Consider the following 14,561-nt stretch of genomic DNA (forward strand, 5'->3'; position numbering starts at 1 on the left):
AAGCAGAGAATACAATAGTGGTTGCCAGAGATGGGGGGGCAGGGAAATAGGATTTGCTATTCAATGGGTGTAAAGTTTCAGTTTTACTCGACGAGTAAGTTCTAGAGATGTGCTCCACAGCATTGTGCCTGTAGTAAACAATGTGGTCTTACATTGTGCACTTTAAAATTTGGTAAGAGGGTAGCTCTCCCGTGAAGCGTTCTTACCATGAAAACAAACCAAAAACCCGCAAAGGAACACAAGAAAACCCTCCTATATGTCTACTGTCTTGACTGTGGCGATGGTGTCGGGGTGTTTGCATAACTCTGAGCTCATCTAGTTGTACACATTACATATGTGCATTTCTTTGTATAGCAATTATATCTCAATAAAGCTGGTAAAGTTTTTTAAATTAGAAAACAATTTTAAATGTCATGAGCTCTTGGGTGAATTTAATATAGCTGTTTTTGCTGTTTATAGTAAGGCATCTTATTAAAACCAAAATTTGCTCTCAGAATCATTAAGAGCTCTTTTGAGCTGTGTCTAAATGAGGAAATGTTTACTTACCTTATTTACCTACCTTATTTAAATGTAGCTTTGCTCTTCCACACCCACTTTGATGCATCACAAAGGCAAGCAAGATGATATTGTTCTAAAAAATAATTACACTTATGTAATATTGTCTTATATATTTATATTTCTTAATCATTAGGTTATTCCCATTAATATTTCCCTACTGTCTTGCTTTTTTACAAGCCTTGGTGTGCAGGGCATACATTTCTTACTCGGCACTAGTTTTAGGAACTGTTTCCCTGACTTTAATTTGTTTTTATCACATCGGAACAGGCACGTTGCTGAACAGCAAGAGAGGAGTTAAAGAAAATAGCTCTAATGAATAAAAGAATGTGATTCTTCTCTATGCATTTTTGGTAGCCCCGATTCCACCGAAATTGTATTTTGATTCCCTCATTCAATATCAATAATACTGTTTTCATGACTATCACAGCACACACACACACACACACACACACACACACACACACACACACACACGCCCGTCCCCCGCCACCCCCCTCTCCCCGCACGCCCTCGAGCTGCCAGTCTGTCTTAAGGCAGTGGCGGACGCCTGATTGGCGGGCTCTGTTTATTCTGTGACCAGATTCCTCCTAAAAGAAGGCAGGCCATGAGTGCCTGAAGCCTATTGGTCGGGCCTGCTCTAGACCCTCCTTTTCTTTTTCATGGCACACACCACAGCGAAGTCTGTGCGGAATCCTAAACCAGCCCAATTTACATCCATTCATGAATCTGTGACGTCAGCAAGCCTTTGGGCTTCTTTGCGGTGGGCTGGAGGATTGTGTGGGTGGAATCCCCCTCCCCCTTATTTTTCTAATTCTGCAAGGCTTTTTAACTTAACCTTCCATCTTTTTAAAGCAAGAAAATGGAACGGCATGTGTAGGAATTCTTCATTGTTGTGAGTATCACACTCTTTTTTTCTGTTTCATCAGCATTTATTTCGCAAGGACAGATGGAGAAGGTATTTGAGATTTGAGTTGATTAGAAAGCTGATATTACTGAGGGAGACACGGTGAGAAAGACAGAGCAGGAGACAGAGGCAAAGAGTAACCTGAAACCCCGTTAGAGCTGGGAGCCTCCGAAACTGACAGCTGGTTTTCCCTTTGCTCTTCTGCTTGCTTGCTAGACGTGGACATTTTTCATTTACGGTTCTGCACGTTACCTCTGGATGCTGGCTTGGCTTTCCTTAAAGGGAGATTCATTTCTCGGAGAAGATGATGTGGGTCGCGTGAGAGGCAAAGCCCCAAACTGGTACCAGAAAGGTGCCGGGGGGGAAGCCGGGCCAGCTAGACAGAGCAGGTTCCAGCCTGCTGAGCACTGGTCTTCCTTTCTGCCGCCCTTTCTGCTGTGTGTCACCCTTCACCTCCCCTTTGTTTCGTAATTGTGTACCAGTCAGGGTCTTGAGCTTGCAGTTTGGGGGAGATGAATACTTGTCCGACCATTTTTTCCCCCAAAAGCTTTTATTATGGGAGTAACAGTGGTGTGTTTATACATCTTTGCAGCTCTTTCTGTCACTCTGTGCATTTTATTTATATTTTCAAAAGCTTAAAAGCCTGCACCAGAGGCAAAAGGGGAATGATCCTTAAATTCTGATCTGTAAAATATCCCCAAAAGAAAATTAAGAAGTGGTTTCATAATAGATTCCATAATAATGTTGCATAGAAATGCACATGAGTATTTTCTGAAGATGAACTCCCAGCTGAAAATAGTTTATTCTGTTGTGGCTGGCAAACGCGGAAAAGTTCTGATATGTTCCATGTATGAAGTTAAGGTTTGATACTTTGCTTGGGGTTTGAACAAAAAGTATTTGTGATCGAATTTATTTTCCAAGGTTCTGGATGATATTCTGGTGAAAGTTGGGATGGTAAAGAAGAGGGATGGGACACTGTGACATGTTCTGCCCCGGGGCAGCTCCTCAACCCAGATAACCTAATAGCATTTTCCACCTCCCTCACTTTGAGCAAATTATATTGTAGTCGGCCGCGTGTACCTGGTGGTTGTCTCCAGTGAGAGGGAAAGCAAAATGTCTGTTAATTTCTTATCATCCAGCCTTGTCATGTTTACCCTGTATATTCAATACTTAGTTTTGAGATGTTCCTATTTAATCTTTTCTCATGAAATAGGGCTTCTAAATTAGGACTCTGATGATCTATTTTGAAGATTATTAGTGAATCTTCCAACTGTAAACTCATTCAAAATTACCTGAGGATTTGGAGTTTTCTTTTGTTTCTCATCTTGGCATTGCCCTTATTCAGTTCATTTTTCTAAGTATATCTGGACTCACTAGAGCTATAGAAGGAAAATTTCTGCCTCATTTTAAATCAGATCTTCGTCCCGTGCTCAGACAACTATGGTTTCATATTTTGCTATTTTTTATACGCTGGGTTGAACAAATGACACAATTTCCCTGTGTTTGTAAGCATCTAGACTTCATCATTTTCTTCATTTGTGTACCTTCAGACTTTGTCGAAAGTAGCAATTGCAAAGCTATTTCAAATTATTGAAGTCTAGATCATTGCTAGATCAAAAGACTGAATTCTTAGGGTTTTTTAAAAAAATGTGTTTATATAATCAAAGTCAAGAAATGTTCACCAGATGCTGTCTTTTCTATACGTTTTAGCAAGAGGGCTTTATTTCCATGAAAGAAATACAGTCTGTACTTTGCATTTATTAAAGTAAAACTATCCCTTTAAGGCACAGAGTAGATATAGAATCTCCCTCTCTCTCCACTCCTAGTGGCTGTATTCTAGATTATATTTATTTTCCTGTATAGTGTACTTGTAGGGGGAAAAAAACAATAACTCTTAATTGTTTAATATCAAACAATAAAATCCTGTGTATCAGTGACTATCAATAGACGGCTTTCTGTTTCAAAATTGAAGCTACTCCAGAAGTAGGAATTAATTTATTTAGTAAACAAAGTCAGTCAAGCCAGAGCCCTGTCCTGGGGAACTGTCAAAAGCATGGTTCCTAAGGGCCAGAGGCCACATCCACTGGTAGAGGACGGAACAACAGTACTTCGGATGGCAGAACCGGTCAGTTTAGTTTGCACTGTCTACCTAGCCTCTCTCTCTGGGCTACAGCTGAATTCATTGCTTGGGGAGCTCAAGTGAATCAAGATAGCCAAGAGGACCAATGCTGCCAGGTGGCAGCCTCACTCTTGCAATTTTGATTAAAATAAAAAACACTCACCAAGAGCACTCTTTGACTTTAGATTAAAAAAAAGAAAAGAGTCATGTAAGAGATACCACCCTCCTGCTCTGTGTTGGTTATTCCTTCAGAATATGGGGGAGAGAAAGATTTAGAAGATGCTGTATTTCCTCCTAAGGAATCTGGAAGGTAAGATACCATACATATATAGTGTTATGAAGATTGGAAGTACCTGCAGAACTTTCTGTCTCTCTGTTTGTTCAGTGGTTTTTAGTATGTTCCTAGAGTTGTTCAACCATCACCGCATCCAATTTTAAAATATTTTCATCATTGTGAAAAAAAAGAAAGAAAGAAAGAAAAGAAACCCATACACATTAGCAGTCACTCCTCATTTCCCCTCAGCCCCCCAGTCCTAGGCAACCACTAATCTTCTTTCGTTATATGGAGATTTGCCTATTCTGATCATTTCATATTGATGAAATCATACAACATACGGTCTTTCGTGACTGGCTTCTTTCACTTAGATAAGGTTTTCAGAGTTCTCCGTGTTATAGCATATATCAGGGCTTCATTCCTTTTATTGCGGAATAATACTCCATTGTACAGATATACCATGTTTTACTGATCCATCCATCACTTGAGGGACATTTGGGTTATTTCTACTTTTGGGCTGTTATGAATAATTCTGCTATGAACATTTGCATACAAGTTTTTATGTGAACATATGTTTTCCTTTCTCTTGAGTATATACCTAGCAGTGGAATTGCTGGGTCCTGTGATAACTATATGTTTCACGTTTTCAGGAACTGCCAAACTGTTTTCCAGAACAGCTGCACCATTTTACATTCCCACCAGCAGTATACGAGGCTTTCAATCTCTCCACATCCTTGGCAACACTTCTTAGTATCTCTTATTTTGATAAGAGTGATCTTAGTGAATTTGATATGCTCTCCCCTTGTGGTTTTGGTATACATTCCCCTAGTGGTTAATGATTTTGAGCATCTTTTTATGTGCTTACTGACCCTCTGTATTTCTTCTTTGGAGAAATGTCTGTTCAGATCTTTTGCCCATTTAAAAAGTTAGTTTATTTACCTTTTTATTATTGAGTTTAAGAGTCTGTGATGTGTTATAGGTACAAGTTCTTTATCAGATACACAGTTTGCAAATATTTTCTTTCATGCTGTGAGTTTTCTTTTTACTTTCTTGGTGATATTGTTTGCAGCACCACGTTTTAAAATTTTGATGAAATTCAGTTTTTTCATTTTTGTTGTTGTTGCTTGTGCTCTTAGTGTCCTATCCAAGAAGACTTTGCCTAACCCAAGGTGATGAAGATTTATCCCTATTTTTTAAAGGGCTTTATAGTTTTAGCTCTTACATTCATGTCTATGATACATTTTGAGTTAATTTTTGTGCATGGTATGAGGAAGTGTTCAACTTCATTCTTTTGAATGAGGATATCCAGTTCCGGCAATATTTGTTGAAAAGACTGTTCTCTCTACCATTGAATTGTCTTGGCACCCTACCAGGGAACTTAAAAAAAAAATATTGATACCATGCTCCTGCCTCCAGAGGGTCATATTTAATTGGTCTGTGGTGGGGCCCAGACATCTGCATTTTTTAAAGTTCCCCAAATGATTCTAATGTGCAGCCAGGGTGAGAACTATGTGCACGGATAGAGGGTTAGTTTTAGAAAAGAAGAGGGACACTACTTGTGAATCAAGAAAACAGAGTGAAGACATAGAATTCTATATGGAAATGAGGGAAGAGAGGAAAATTAAGATTCATACCGGAGAACATGGATTTTCTTGCTAAGCAGGATTTAGTCATTTTCAAAGAGGTAACTAAGATACAGTAAAGGAAGAGAAGGAGCTGACACTTATTAAGCAAATTCTACATGCCTAGAAATCTGGGAGCTTTCACATACATTATTTCATTTAAAATATATCCTCGTGGTATGAAGTAGGCACTACCACCCCCATTGTACAGATGAGAAAACAGGCTCAGGAAGGTTACCGACTCAACCAAAGACACCAGGTAGTGTACAGTATACCCAGTTCTCAAATTCAGGTCTAATTCTTTACCCCATTCTCTTTCTTCTGTATACCATGGATTTTGAACATCGAGGCCTACCTTGACTTGTTATTGGTTCAGTCTAGCCTGACTCTAATGTCTTCTCTTGCAATGCTCTGGACTGGACGATGGAGTAAGATAAGTTGGATGGTGGGGGTAATATAGGGTTAAGTGTTGGTACAGCAGGTGCAGTAGAAGATAAGAGCGTTTGTGTAAATGAAGATTATCATGTAACAGTTAATCATGGAGCCCATGCTAGCTACGCTCTACCTAGATATAGCCAGCAGCAAAAATCCTAAGAGGACAGAGGAGCAGTATACTAGGGATGAGAGAATGATTGAAGGGGATGGTGGGGAGACTGTGATGGGAAAGAGGAAGTATCAAATAGAACTGGCAGGTGTCAAAGTGTTGGCATTCTTTTAATCAACAAATATTGGACACTTAGTATGTGTTCTAGGTACTGAGTACAGAGCAGTGAAAAGAAAAACAAAAATTCTTGCCCTCTTGGGGGCTTATTTTATTAGGGAAGACAAATAATGAAGTACATTAAGTTGAGGCAGTGGTAAATGTTAAAGAGAAGAGTAAAGGTGAGAGAGGAATAAACTGTGCTGGGGGTGGGGTAAAGTCAAAAAGGGATTTTTCAGGGCACCCGGCTGGTAGTAGAGCATGCAGCTGTTGATCTTAGGGTCATGAGTTCAAGACCCGTGTTGGGTGTGGAGCCTACTTAAAAAAATAATTAAATTAAAGTAAATTAAAATTTTAAAAAGAGATTTTCTCGTAAGCTGTGTTTGTGGATATAGATTCAGAGAGGTTCAGAGAGTTGAAACTATCAAACCAATGGGTCAGTGGTTGACCAAGTTAGGTACAATGGATATACAAAGAGAGCTGCTCTAAGACTAAAACTCCAAGTGAACATTTAGTATTCACTGTTTGTTCATCACTTTATAGCCTGTGTCTGGCACAGAGTAGACACTTTTTTTTTGGTGTACATTTGTATATTGTAGGAGAACCCTTTTTTTTTTTTTTTTTTTGATTAGTGATTTTTCTGCTTGGTAGAGGTCAGAGCAGAGGTGGTACTTGGGAAACTTTTTCAAATTTTGTTTGCTGCCCTGTTAGGATAAATCCTTCCAAGTATGTGGGTGGATGTGTGTGTGTATGTGGGGGGATTGTCCTTTCATAATGTCACCACTGAGAATTGCTGCATGGTGAGTGATAGTCAATGAGGAGGATGTGTGCTGGTTCTCAGATGAATCGAGCAAAGAACCACCGGTGTAGGCTTAAATATCTTTTGCTTATTACACTTTCGCAGAAGGTTCACATGCACCACCTTGAACAAAGGATGAATTGAACCCTTGTAAAGGTTTTAATAACAAGGTTCTTTTATGCAACCATATACCTACCTTCTTTCTTTATCTAAAAGATTACTTATATTAAAATGGATAAAATCAACGTGCTTTCTGTTCGCCTGCTTTATAAGGCACAAAGATGCAAAGGAAAAAAAATGTACTTACTAAGGCAGTAAGTACTTACGTAGCAGTATCAGGTCATCCTTGGCGAGACAATGCTCTCAGCTTTTTAAAATTTGTCTTCAGCTTTCATTTCAAAATATGAGATGAAACATTTTTTTAGTGATCTCAAATGTCCTTTCTAACTCTAACATTGTAACATTCTTGGAATCTCATTATTACCAACATCAAACAGACGAGTGACAACCTCTAAGATAATCTGGTTAAAATCCACCTTTACTCCAGTTTTTTCATAGTACTTTTCTAGAAGTTTAGCCCCCATGGGCTACTGCTAGAGCTGAGGAGGAGGGGAAAGTGTCATGAGTGTTTCAGATGGAGATAGCTGGGTGAGACACAGATTAAATCACTTTGAGATCTGCCCACAAACTTCCTCATGAGCAGGACATAGAATCCTGATGAGATCTGATCTTGCCACCTTTAGGCATGCTCACATAAAGGTCACTTGTCTTGGCCATTATTCTTTGTGGCCAAGAGAGAGCTTCCAGCAGACTGGTGATTTGATAGTCTGGGCTAATAGGGAATATGGCAACAGATAATCTAATAACCTTAGTTTGGTTGTGTGTAACAGCCTTTCTGTGATCTGACTTTCATTAGTGCTCTTAAGGAGCAAAATTCAGGGCGCCTGGGTGGCTCAGTCGGTTAAGTGTCTGCCTTCGGCTCAGGTCATGATCCCAGGGTCCTAGGCTCAAGTCCCGCAAATTGATCATATTGGCTCCTTCTATCCATCTCTCACTACCTCCTATCATTCTTGAAGTCAGGCTGAAGCATGATGAAGGGTGAAAGACTATTAAATAAGAACATGAGAACCACTAAATCCGTAAACGGTACAACCAGTCTTTGAAAAAATAAGATTTTGTGAAAAAATCATATTTTGTTATTTTGTATGAGAGTTGCTAGCGTTTGAAAATTATTCTTCCCAGAATTCTCCAAATAACAAGTTGATTGATGGATTGGTGTTTTGAGTTTGCAGATTTTGTCAGGGAAAAAAAATAAATTGTAAAAATTACAAAACAGAAAACATCCTTTCCATTTTAGTGTTCATTTCATCAGTCTAGAATTTTTCTTATATTCTTTTTCATTTGTATAATAGTCCAGCAGAGAGGTCTCATGTCTAGTTCTAACAGCTATAATAATTTCGGGTAGTAACAATACTTGTATGTGTAGCAGTGAGGTAAAACCATCTTGCAAAAAGCAATCATGTATTACAGAGAAGGTGTAGTAACAGTGCAATTTTAGTTGTTTAAAAATTAGGGAAAAACAATGTAGGACTTCCCACTGACAGATGGTAATTGTCTTCAATCTGCTAATTTGTCCTGAATTCCTGGGCTGGGGTAATAGTTGAATTGAGCAGTACGAGGAGGACATTTTAGTGAAACTCTAGATTCCGAGAAGGCCAGAGAAGTAGAAGAGTGAGTTGATTGAGGGTGAAGAGCTTAGGAAATAGTCAAAGACAAAGGACTGGAGAAAGGTGATAGAAAAAAGAAAGGGGGGGTGAGGGGAGGCAGAGCCCAGGGAGCCTGTGGTTGGGTTGATGGTTCACCGAGGGCAGGTGGCAGCGAGGAGGGCAGCTTCCATCTTAAATCAAAGAGAATGGATTTGGGAGCCAGACTGAAAAAAAGACTCATTTCGAGTCCTAAAGAGGGCTGTCACAGTTGCTATTATTGAAGAGGGCTCAATTTGCAAAATAAGCCCATCGAGGCTTCTTATTACCCCCGAGGCGCCATGCCTGCATTTGTGATAGCTGTCCTGCCTGCCTCTAATGGGACACATTAGGCTATCCGCAGGCGCGGATAACCATGGATAATTGAGACTAGTGAGATCAAGCCCACCAAAACACAAAGCCATGATTGTTTCTTCCAGGGAAGATAATCTTTTGATTAAAGTGAGATTAAGCATTTTACTAATTACTCACCAATTATTTCCTCTCACATAACAAATTCAAATACATATGCACACTAAGAAGAAACAGATGCAACATACCTTTGGATATTTTCAGTCACTACTCTCTAGACCGAAATGTACAGATTTAAAATCTTCGCTAAGCATAGAAGCTCCTGGGAAATACCCACCTGATATTACAGCTGCTAGGGCTCAAGAGCCAATTTGAAAAGAAATTGTCCTCCTTTGCCAGGTTCTCCCCCCGCCCATCTTCCTCCTCCTGTTTCTGGCCATTTTTGAACAGAACCCCTTCCATCTGTTTGTCTAATCAAAAATAACTGAACATTTGCTTTATACTGCTTATGTTAATGATCAAAGCCAGGCTCTAATCTAACCTTTAAGTATTCTCAGAGACCTAGAGATCAGAGTAGATTTCTTCAAGAAAGAGAAACAATCACATAATCCTTTATATTTTCTGTTATGGCAGAAGCCCTGATGGGAGAAAAGATCCTAACACTTTCAAACAGTACTCACTCCCCATCCCCGGCTCTCCTTGGATCACAAGGTTATCTACATTGAAACGGGCTTCCTTTCACTGAATCCTACACCTTTGATACTGGCTTTTGTTAGAGTCAAACTGCTTTTGCCATGGAATGTCTTATAAATGGCCTCTGTCTTTTTCCTGCTATTTAAAAGGCCGTGGCATGGTTTTAAAAACCAAAGAACAGCTAGCCACCCAGATTCTAAAAGCCTTGGACCAAGTCTGGAAAGTGAAAAGAAATGACCAAGAGAACCTCATTATTAATGCAGAGTAAAAGGATCCCTAGGGTGAGGAAAAGGGAGTCACTCCAAGGGAGTACCTATCCAGGAGACTGTACTTGATTAAAGCTTCGCCGAGCCCAAGACCCACGTGAAATGGTAATTGTGATTTACCTGAGATGCATATGGCTTGTACCCGGAGATGTCTTTACGCTGGAGAATAGTCATGCGTGGGGATTGACCTGAAGCCTCGGGATGAGGAAACTGTAGTCTCAGGGCTTCCATCTTCTAAGAGAAATCTCTTCTGGCTTATTCCTGGGTGGTTGTAGCTAAGGATTTGCCAAAAAGTCCCAGAAACTAAGTTTGTGGGCCTGGTTTGGGGACCTATCCTTTCACTGCTGTATATTATCACAGGAAACTAAAAAAGTAAAAAAAAATTTTTTTCTTTGATACTTTTTACCAAGCAGATTCTTCAGATTAGCCTATTTTTGTATGTAATTCATAAAATATGGTTTGTGAAAAACTACTCAATAAGATTTTTTTCAGATACTTTAATGTTAGATTTTGTATACAGTGTGCCTAAATAACAAGACAAAAAAACCATTTTTTTTCCTTTATTTCTGTTTCTCAGTTGACCCAACCATATTGGCCTCCCCTCACCAACCGTGACTAGGTCTAACCATCCTGGCTAGCTAGCTCGCCTCCATAAAACCTGGTGTGGATTTCTTTTTTCTTTTTTTTTTTTTTTAAGATTTTATTTATTTGAGAGAGAGAGATCACAGAGGCGGAGGGAGAAGGAGAAGGAGAAGCAGACTCGCTGCTGAGCAGAGAGCCCAATCTGGGACTTGATCCCAGGACCCTGAGATCATGGCCTGAGCGGGAGGCAGATGCTTAACTGACTGAGCCACCCAGGCATCCCTGGTGTGGATTTCTTTTGATGAGCTATGCATCGATTATTTCCCCGCCTCCCTGCAAAAAAAGATGTATTATCAGTTTAAAAACTGCAAATTTAAATCCTGCAAGAGACCTACTTATGAAGCCGCTTACCCAGTGGTTCTCAAAGTGTGATCCTAGAACCAGGACCATCAGCATCACCTGGGAGCTTGTTAGAAATGCAGATTCTCAGGCCTCTCCCCAGATGTTCTGAATCAGAAATGCTGGGGATGGGGGGGGGGGGTGCCCAGGCAGCTGTGTCTTAACAAGCTGGCTAGGTGACACTGATGCATACTCAAGTGTGAGAATCCTTGGTTTGTAGTAGAACTTGTCAAACTTCTCATGTGCATGGTAATCACCTACGATTTTGTTAAAAACCAGGTTCTGATTCACTTAGTTTTGGGTGATTTTTGTCAGCATTTCTAATGCTGGTGATGCTGATGTCACTAGTCCTTGGACCACACTTTGAAAGCAGTGAGGATCTGAAAAATCTCAGCATGAGCCATTCCAAGAATTGCATTAAGTAGGTTCTGCCAAAATTATGACTATCCCTGAGGCGCCTGGGTGGCTCAGTCATTAACTTCTGCTCAGGTCATGATCCCAGGCTCCTGGGATCGAGCCCTGCATGGGGCTCCCTGCTCAGCGGGAAGCCTGCTTCTCCCTCTCCCACTCCCCCTGCTTGTGTTCCCTCTCTCGCTGTGTCTCTGTCTGTCAAATAAATAAAATCTTAAAAAAAAAAAATTATGACTATCCCAGTAGTTCCTAAGGAAATACTCCTAAAAGAGGAGGAAGTTTTAGGGCCTAAAGATTTAATCACAGAATTATTTTAATAGAAAAATAGCCTAACTGTTCAATAATAGGAAAATACAGTTGATACTCCCTATTTGCATATTGTGTATTTGTTAATTCACCTACTCACTAACATTTATTTTTAACCCCCCAAATCAATAGTTGTGCTTCTGCAGTCATTCATAGGCAGATATGTGCAGAACGCAGAAAAATTTGAGTTGCCTGAAATACACACTCGCGGTTCAGATGGAGCAAGGTGATGTTCTCTCCCTTTGTTTCAGCGTTCATACTGTGAACAGGTGCCTTCTCAAAGTCTATTTCGTGGGGCGCCTGGGTGGCTCAGTGGGTTAAGTGCCGACCCTTGATTTTGGCTCAGGTCATGATCTCAGGGGCTTGGGATGGAGCCCTAGGCTACCTGCTCAGCAGGGAGTCTGCTTCTCTCCCTCTCCCTCTGCCCCTCCATGCTCACTCTCTCTCTCATAAATAAATAAATCTTTTTTTTTTAAAGTCGATTTGGTGCTGTGTTTTGCATTTTTGTGCTTTTTGTTGGTGATTTTGCTGTTTAAAATAGCCCCAAGCATAATGCTAAAGTGTTGTGTAATATTCCTAGATGCAAGAAGGCCGTGATGTGCCTTACAGAGAAAATACGCTTTGTTGAGTCATGAGTTATTGTGCTGTTGGCCATGAATTCAGCATTAATGAATCAACAATGTATATCAAGTAAAGTGTCTTTAAATAGAAACACACATAAAACAAGGTTATGTATTGATCAGCTGTTGAAAATGTTGTGACCAGAAACCTACCCCTGTATTTCTCCTAGGAGCTGGGTGGTTCAGCATCCACTAGTCCAATGTTCGGGGTGACTTTATGGAACAAGAGTTAACTATAGTTAATAGCCAATTAATAGAATATAGGCTGCCACTTAAGGTGAGGGTGATGTAATCCATATAATCAGATGAAAAATGTGTATGATGTTTTGGTAAGAGAAAAGAAACTGGAGTCAAAGTTTCAAGAGTAGCACAGAGTTATGTTTAAGATTTTTTCAAGTAAAAAATTGAAGGAAGTATGCCAACATTTTTTGAGTGAGGGTGATAGAATTATTTTTTCTCTATTTCTCAAGTTTTTGTAGTACCGTTAATTTGCTTTTATAATGTTACACTTTAAAATGTGTGTCTTACTAGTTCTTTCAGTTATAAGATACTAAGAGGGAACACCTTTTCACCTTGAGAGACAGAGGCAATATATTCTGGTTAAGGAATTGAGCTTCTTAGGAAAGACCTTACTAACATTAGTGTAAGAGAGCATGCTCTCTGTGTTAAATCAAAATTGTTCCAAGTCACATGTGAACATTCAAGAGAAAGCCAGAATTGCAAACCCCTGGCAAAGGTAAACTGGGTACTTGTTAGGTGCTACTGAAACCAAGCTTTGTCAATAATTTATCTTGCCTAAACATAGTTTTTCCAACTTCTCTCTGTTTTCCACTCTTGTGACGTGATTAATAGCTTGGCTTCTGAAGTCAGAGAGTTGAGTCATGGCAGTCCCATCTATTACCTGTCTATGCCTTTTAAGTTACTAAACACCTCTAAGTTTCCCCCCATAGATATAATGAGGGTCATTATGGAACCTAGTGAGGGTTCAGCGAAAGGCTGAGAGTGTGTGCTGTAGTCACTTAATGTGATTCTGGCCTTCTCTTCCCTTCCTTATGCTTTTTTCTGCTCGCATTCCCTTTTCCCTGCCATAGAGAAAGTAAAACAAAACCGTCTTTTCATCATCCTAGGAATAGCCATTTTATGGAACTGTTCATAATTTCAAAAGCAGATGAGTTGAATATTTCACTCTGACTCCATAAAAGCCTAAAACTCCAGTATACACATTCTATTAGAGTGTAACCTATGCTTTTTTTGTGGGGGAGGGGTGAGGTGGGTCACAGATCTTGAGAGGGATTTGTATAGGAAAGTTCCTGTTATTATCCTGGGACCCTGCAGAGAACACAGCTTTCAGAATATGTTCTTAAATGACAACTGTGTGCTGGATGCTGTGCTATGTACTGGGAGGTAGTGGTGAACAACCTAGTCATGGCATGTGCCCTCACACAACTTAGAGTCTAGTAGGGGAGCTAGTCAAAGAGTAGAGAGATATGTGCTATTGGGGGAAGGGGGAAGGGGTCAATGAGTATAGGCTGCTAGAGTGTATAGTATGAGTATAGTTATGAGTAGAGACAGAAGTGGGGCATCTCACCCAGACTTGAGTGTTCCGGGAAGGAAATGATAACAGACATGAACCCTAAAGAACAAGCAAGAGGTGGGTGGGAGGAGGGTGGTACAGAATGTGCATGGCATGCAAAGGGGACTAAGTGCCCAGAAGTGAGAGAGAGGGCAGTGAATTCCGAGAACTGAAATGTGAATTGCAGGGCTGTATCAAACATGATGCTAGAGAAGCAAATCATGCCAAAAGGGTTGGACTTTATTCTAGGAGCAGGAGATTTTACAAAGTTAAGTAGTATGTTCAGAATTACATGCTAGAAAAAGCACTCTGGCTATGGAGAGAATGGAATAGGATGGAGAGACTAGAGACAAGGCTGCAATTAGGGGATTGTTAAAATAATCTAGGCAACGGTGAAGATGAGCTGTGCTAGAAAGGGTTATTGTGATGGAGAGAAATGCATAAAATTAAAGAGATGTTCAGAATATTAAAGGATACTTTTTTAAAGAGGGTAAAATAATGATTCATACACATATAAAATGAATAGGTTAGTTAGTGAGGGAACCAGTTAGATGCTACAAGAAAGCTTCCAAGAACACATATATAAGTAGGCAATAAGGAATGCCGGCGTGCCAAAATGAAGGTGCAACTGGGGGCAAAACCACTCAGTATCCACAGAGCATTAATAATCCATTGCATTCC

At 40.0% G+C, this 14,561-nt stretch overlaps 1 protein-coding gene across 7 annotated transcripts in view; it reads left to right on the forward strand.

The window, feature by feature from the left end:
• MAP3K13 (mitogen-activated protein kinase kinase kinase 13) overlaps window positions 1-14,561 on the forward strand; it is a 162,064-nt gene that overhangs the window by 71,364 nt on the left and 76,139 nt on the right. The window contains exon 1 of one of the 7 annotated variants that reach the window (XM_087861471.1): window positions 1,046-3,891. The exons of 5 other annotated variants lie outside the window; for them this stretch is intronic. The gene's annotated coding sequence lies outside the window, so the exon portion shown is untranslated. Of the gene's footprint in view, window positions 1-1,045; window positions 3,892-14,561 lie in introns of those variants that run through there. One more of the 7 variants, XM_045776636.2, reaches the window with a different exon arrangement.

Source organism: Ursus americanus, chromosome 4 (assembly GCF_024610735.1).
Source record: "Ursus americanus isolate L20-20 chromosome 4, mUrsAme1.1.p, whole genome shotgun sequence".
In the NCBI taxonomy this organism is placed as follows: Eukaryota; Metazoa; Chordata; class Mammalia; order Carnivora; family Ursidae; genus Ursus; species Ursus americanus.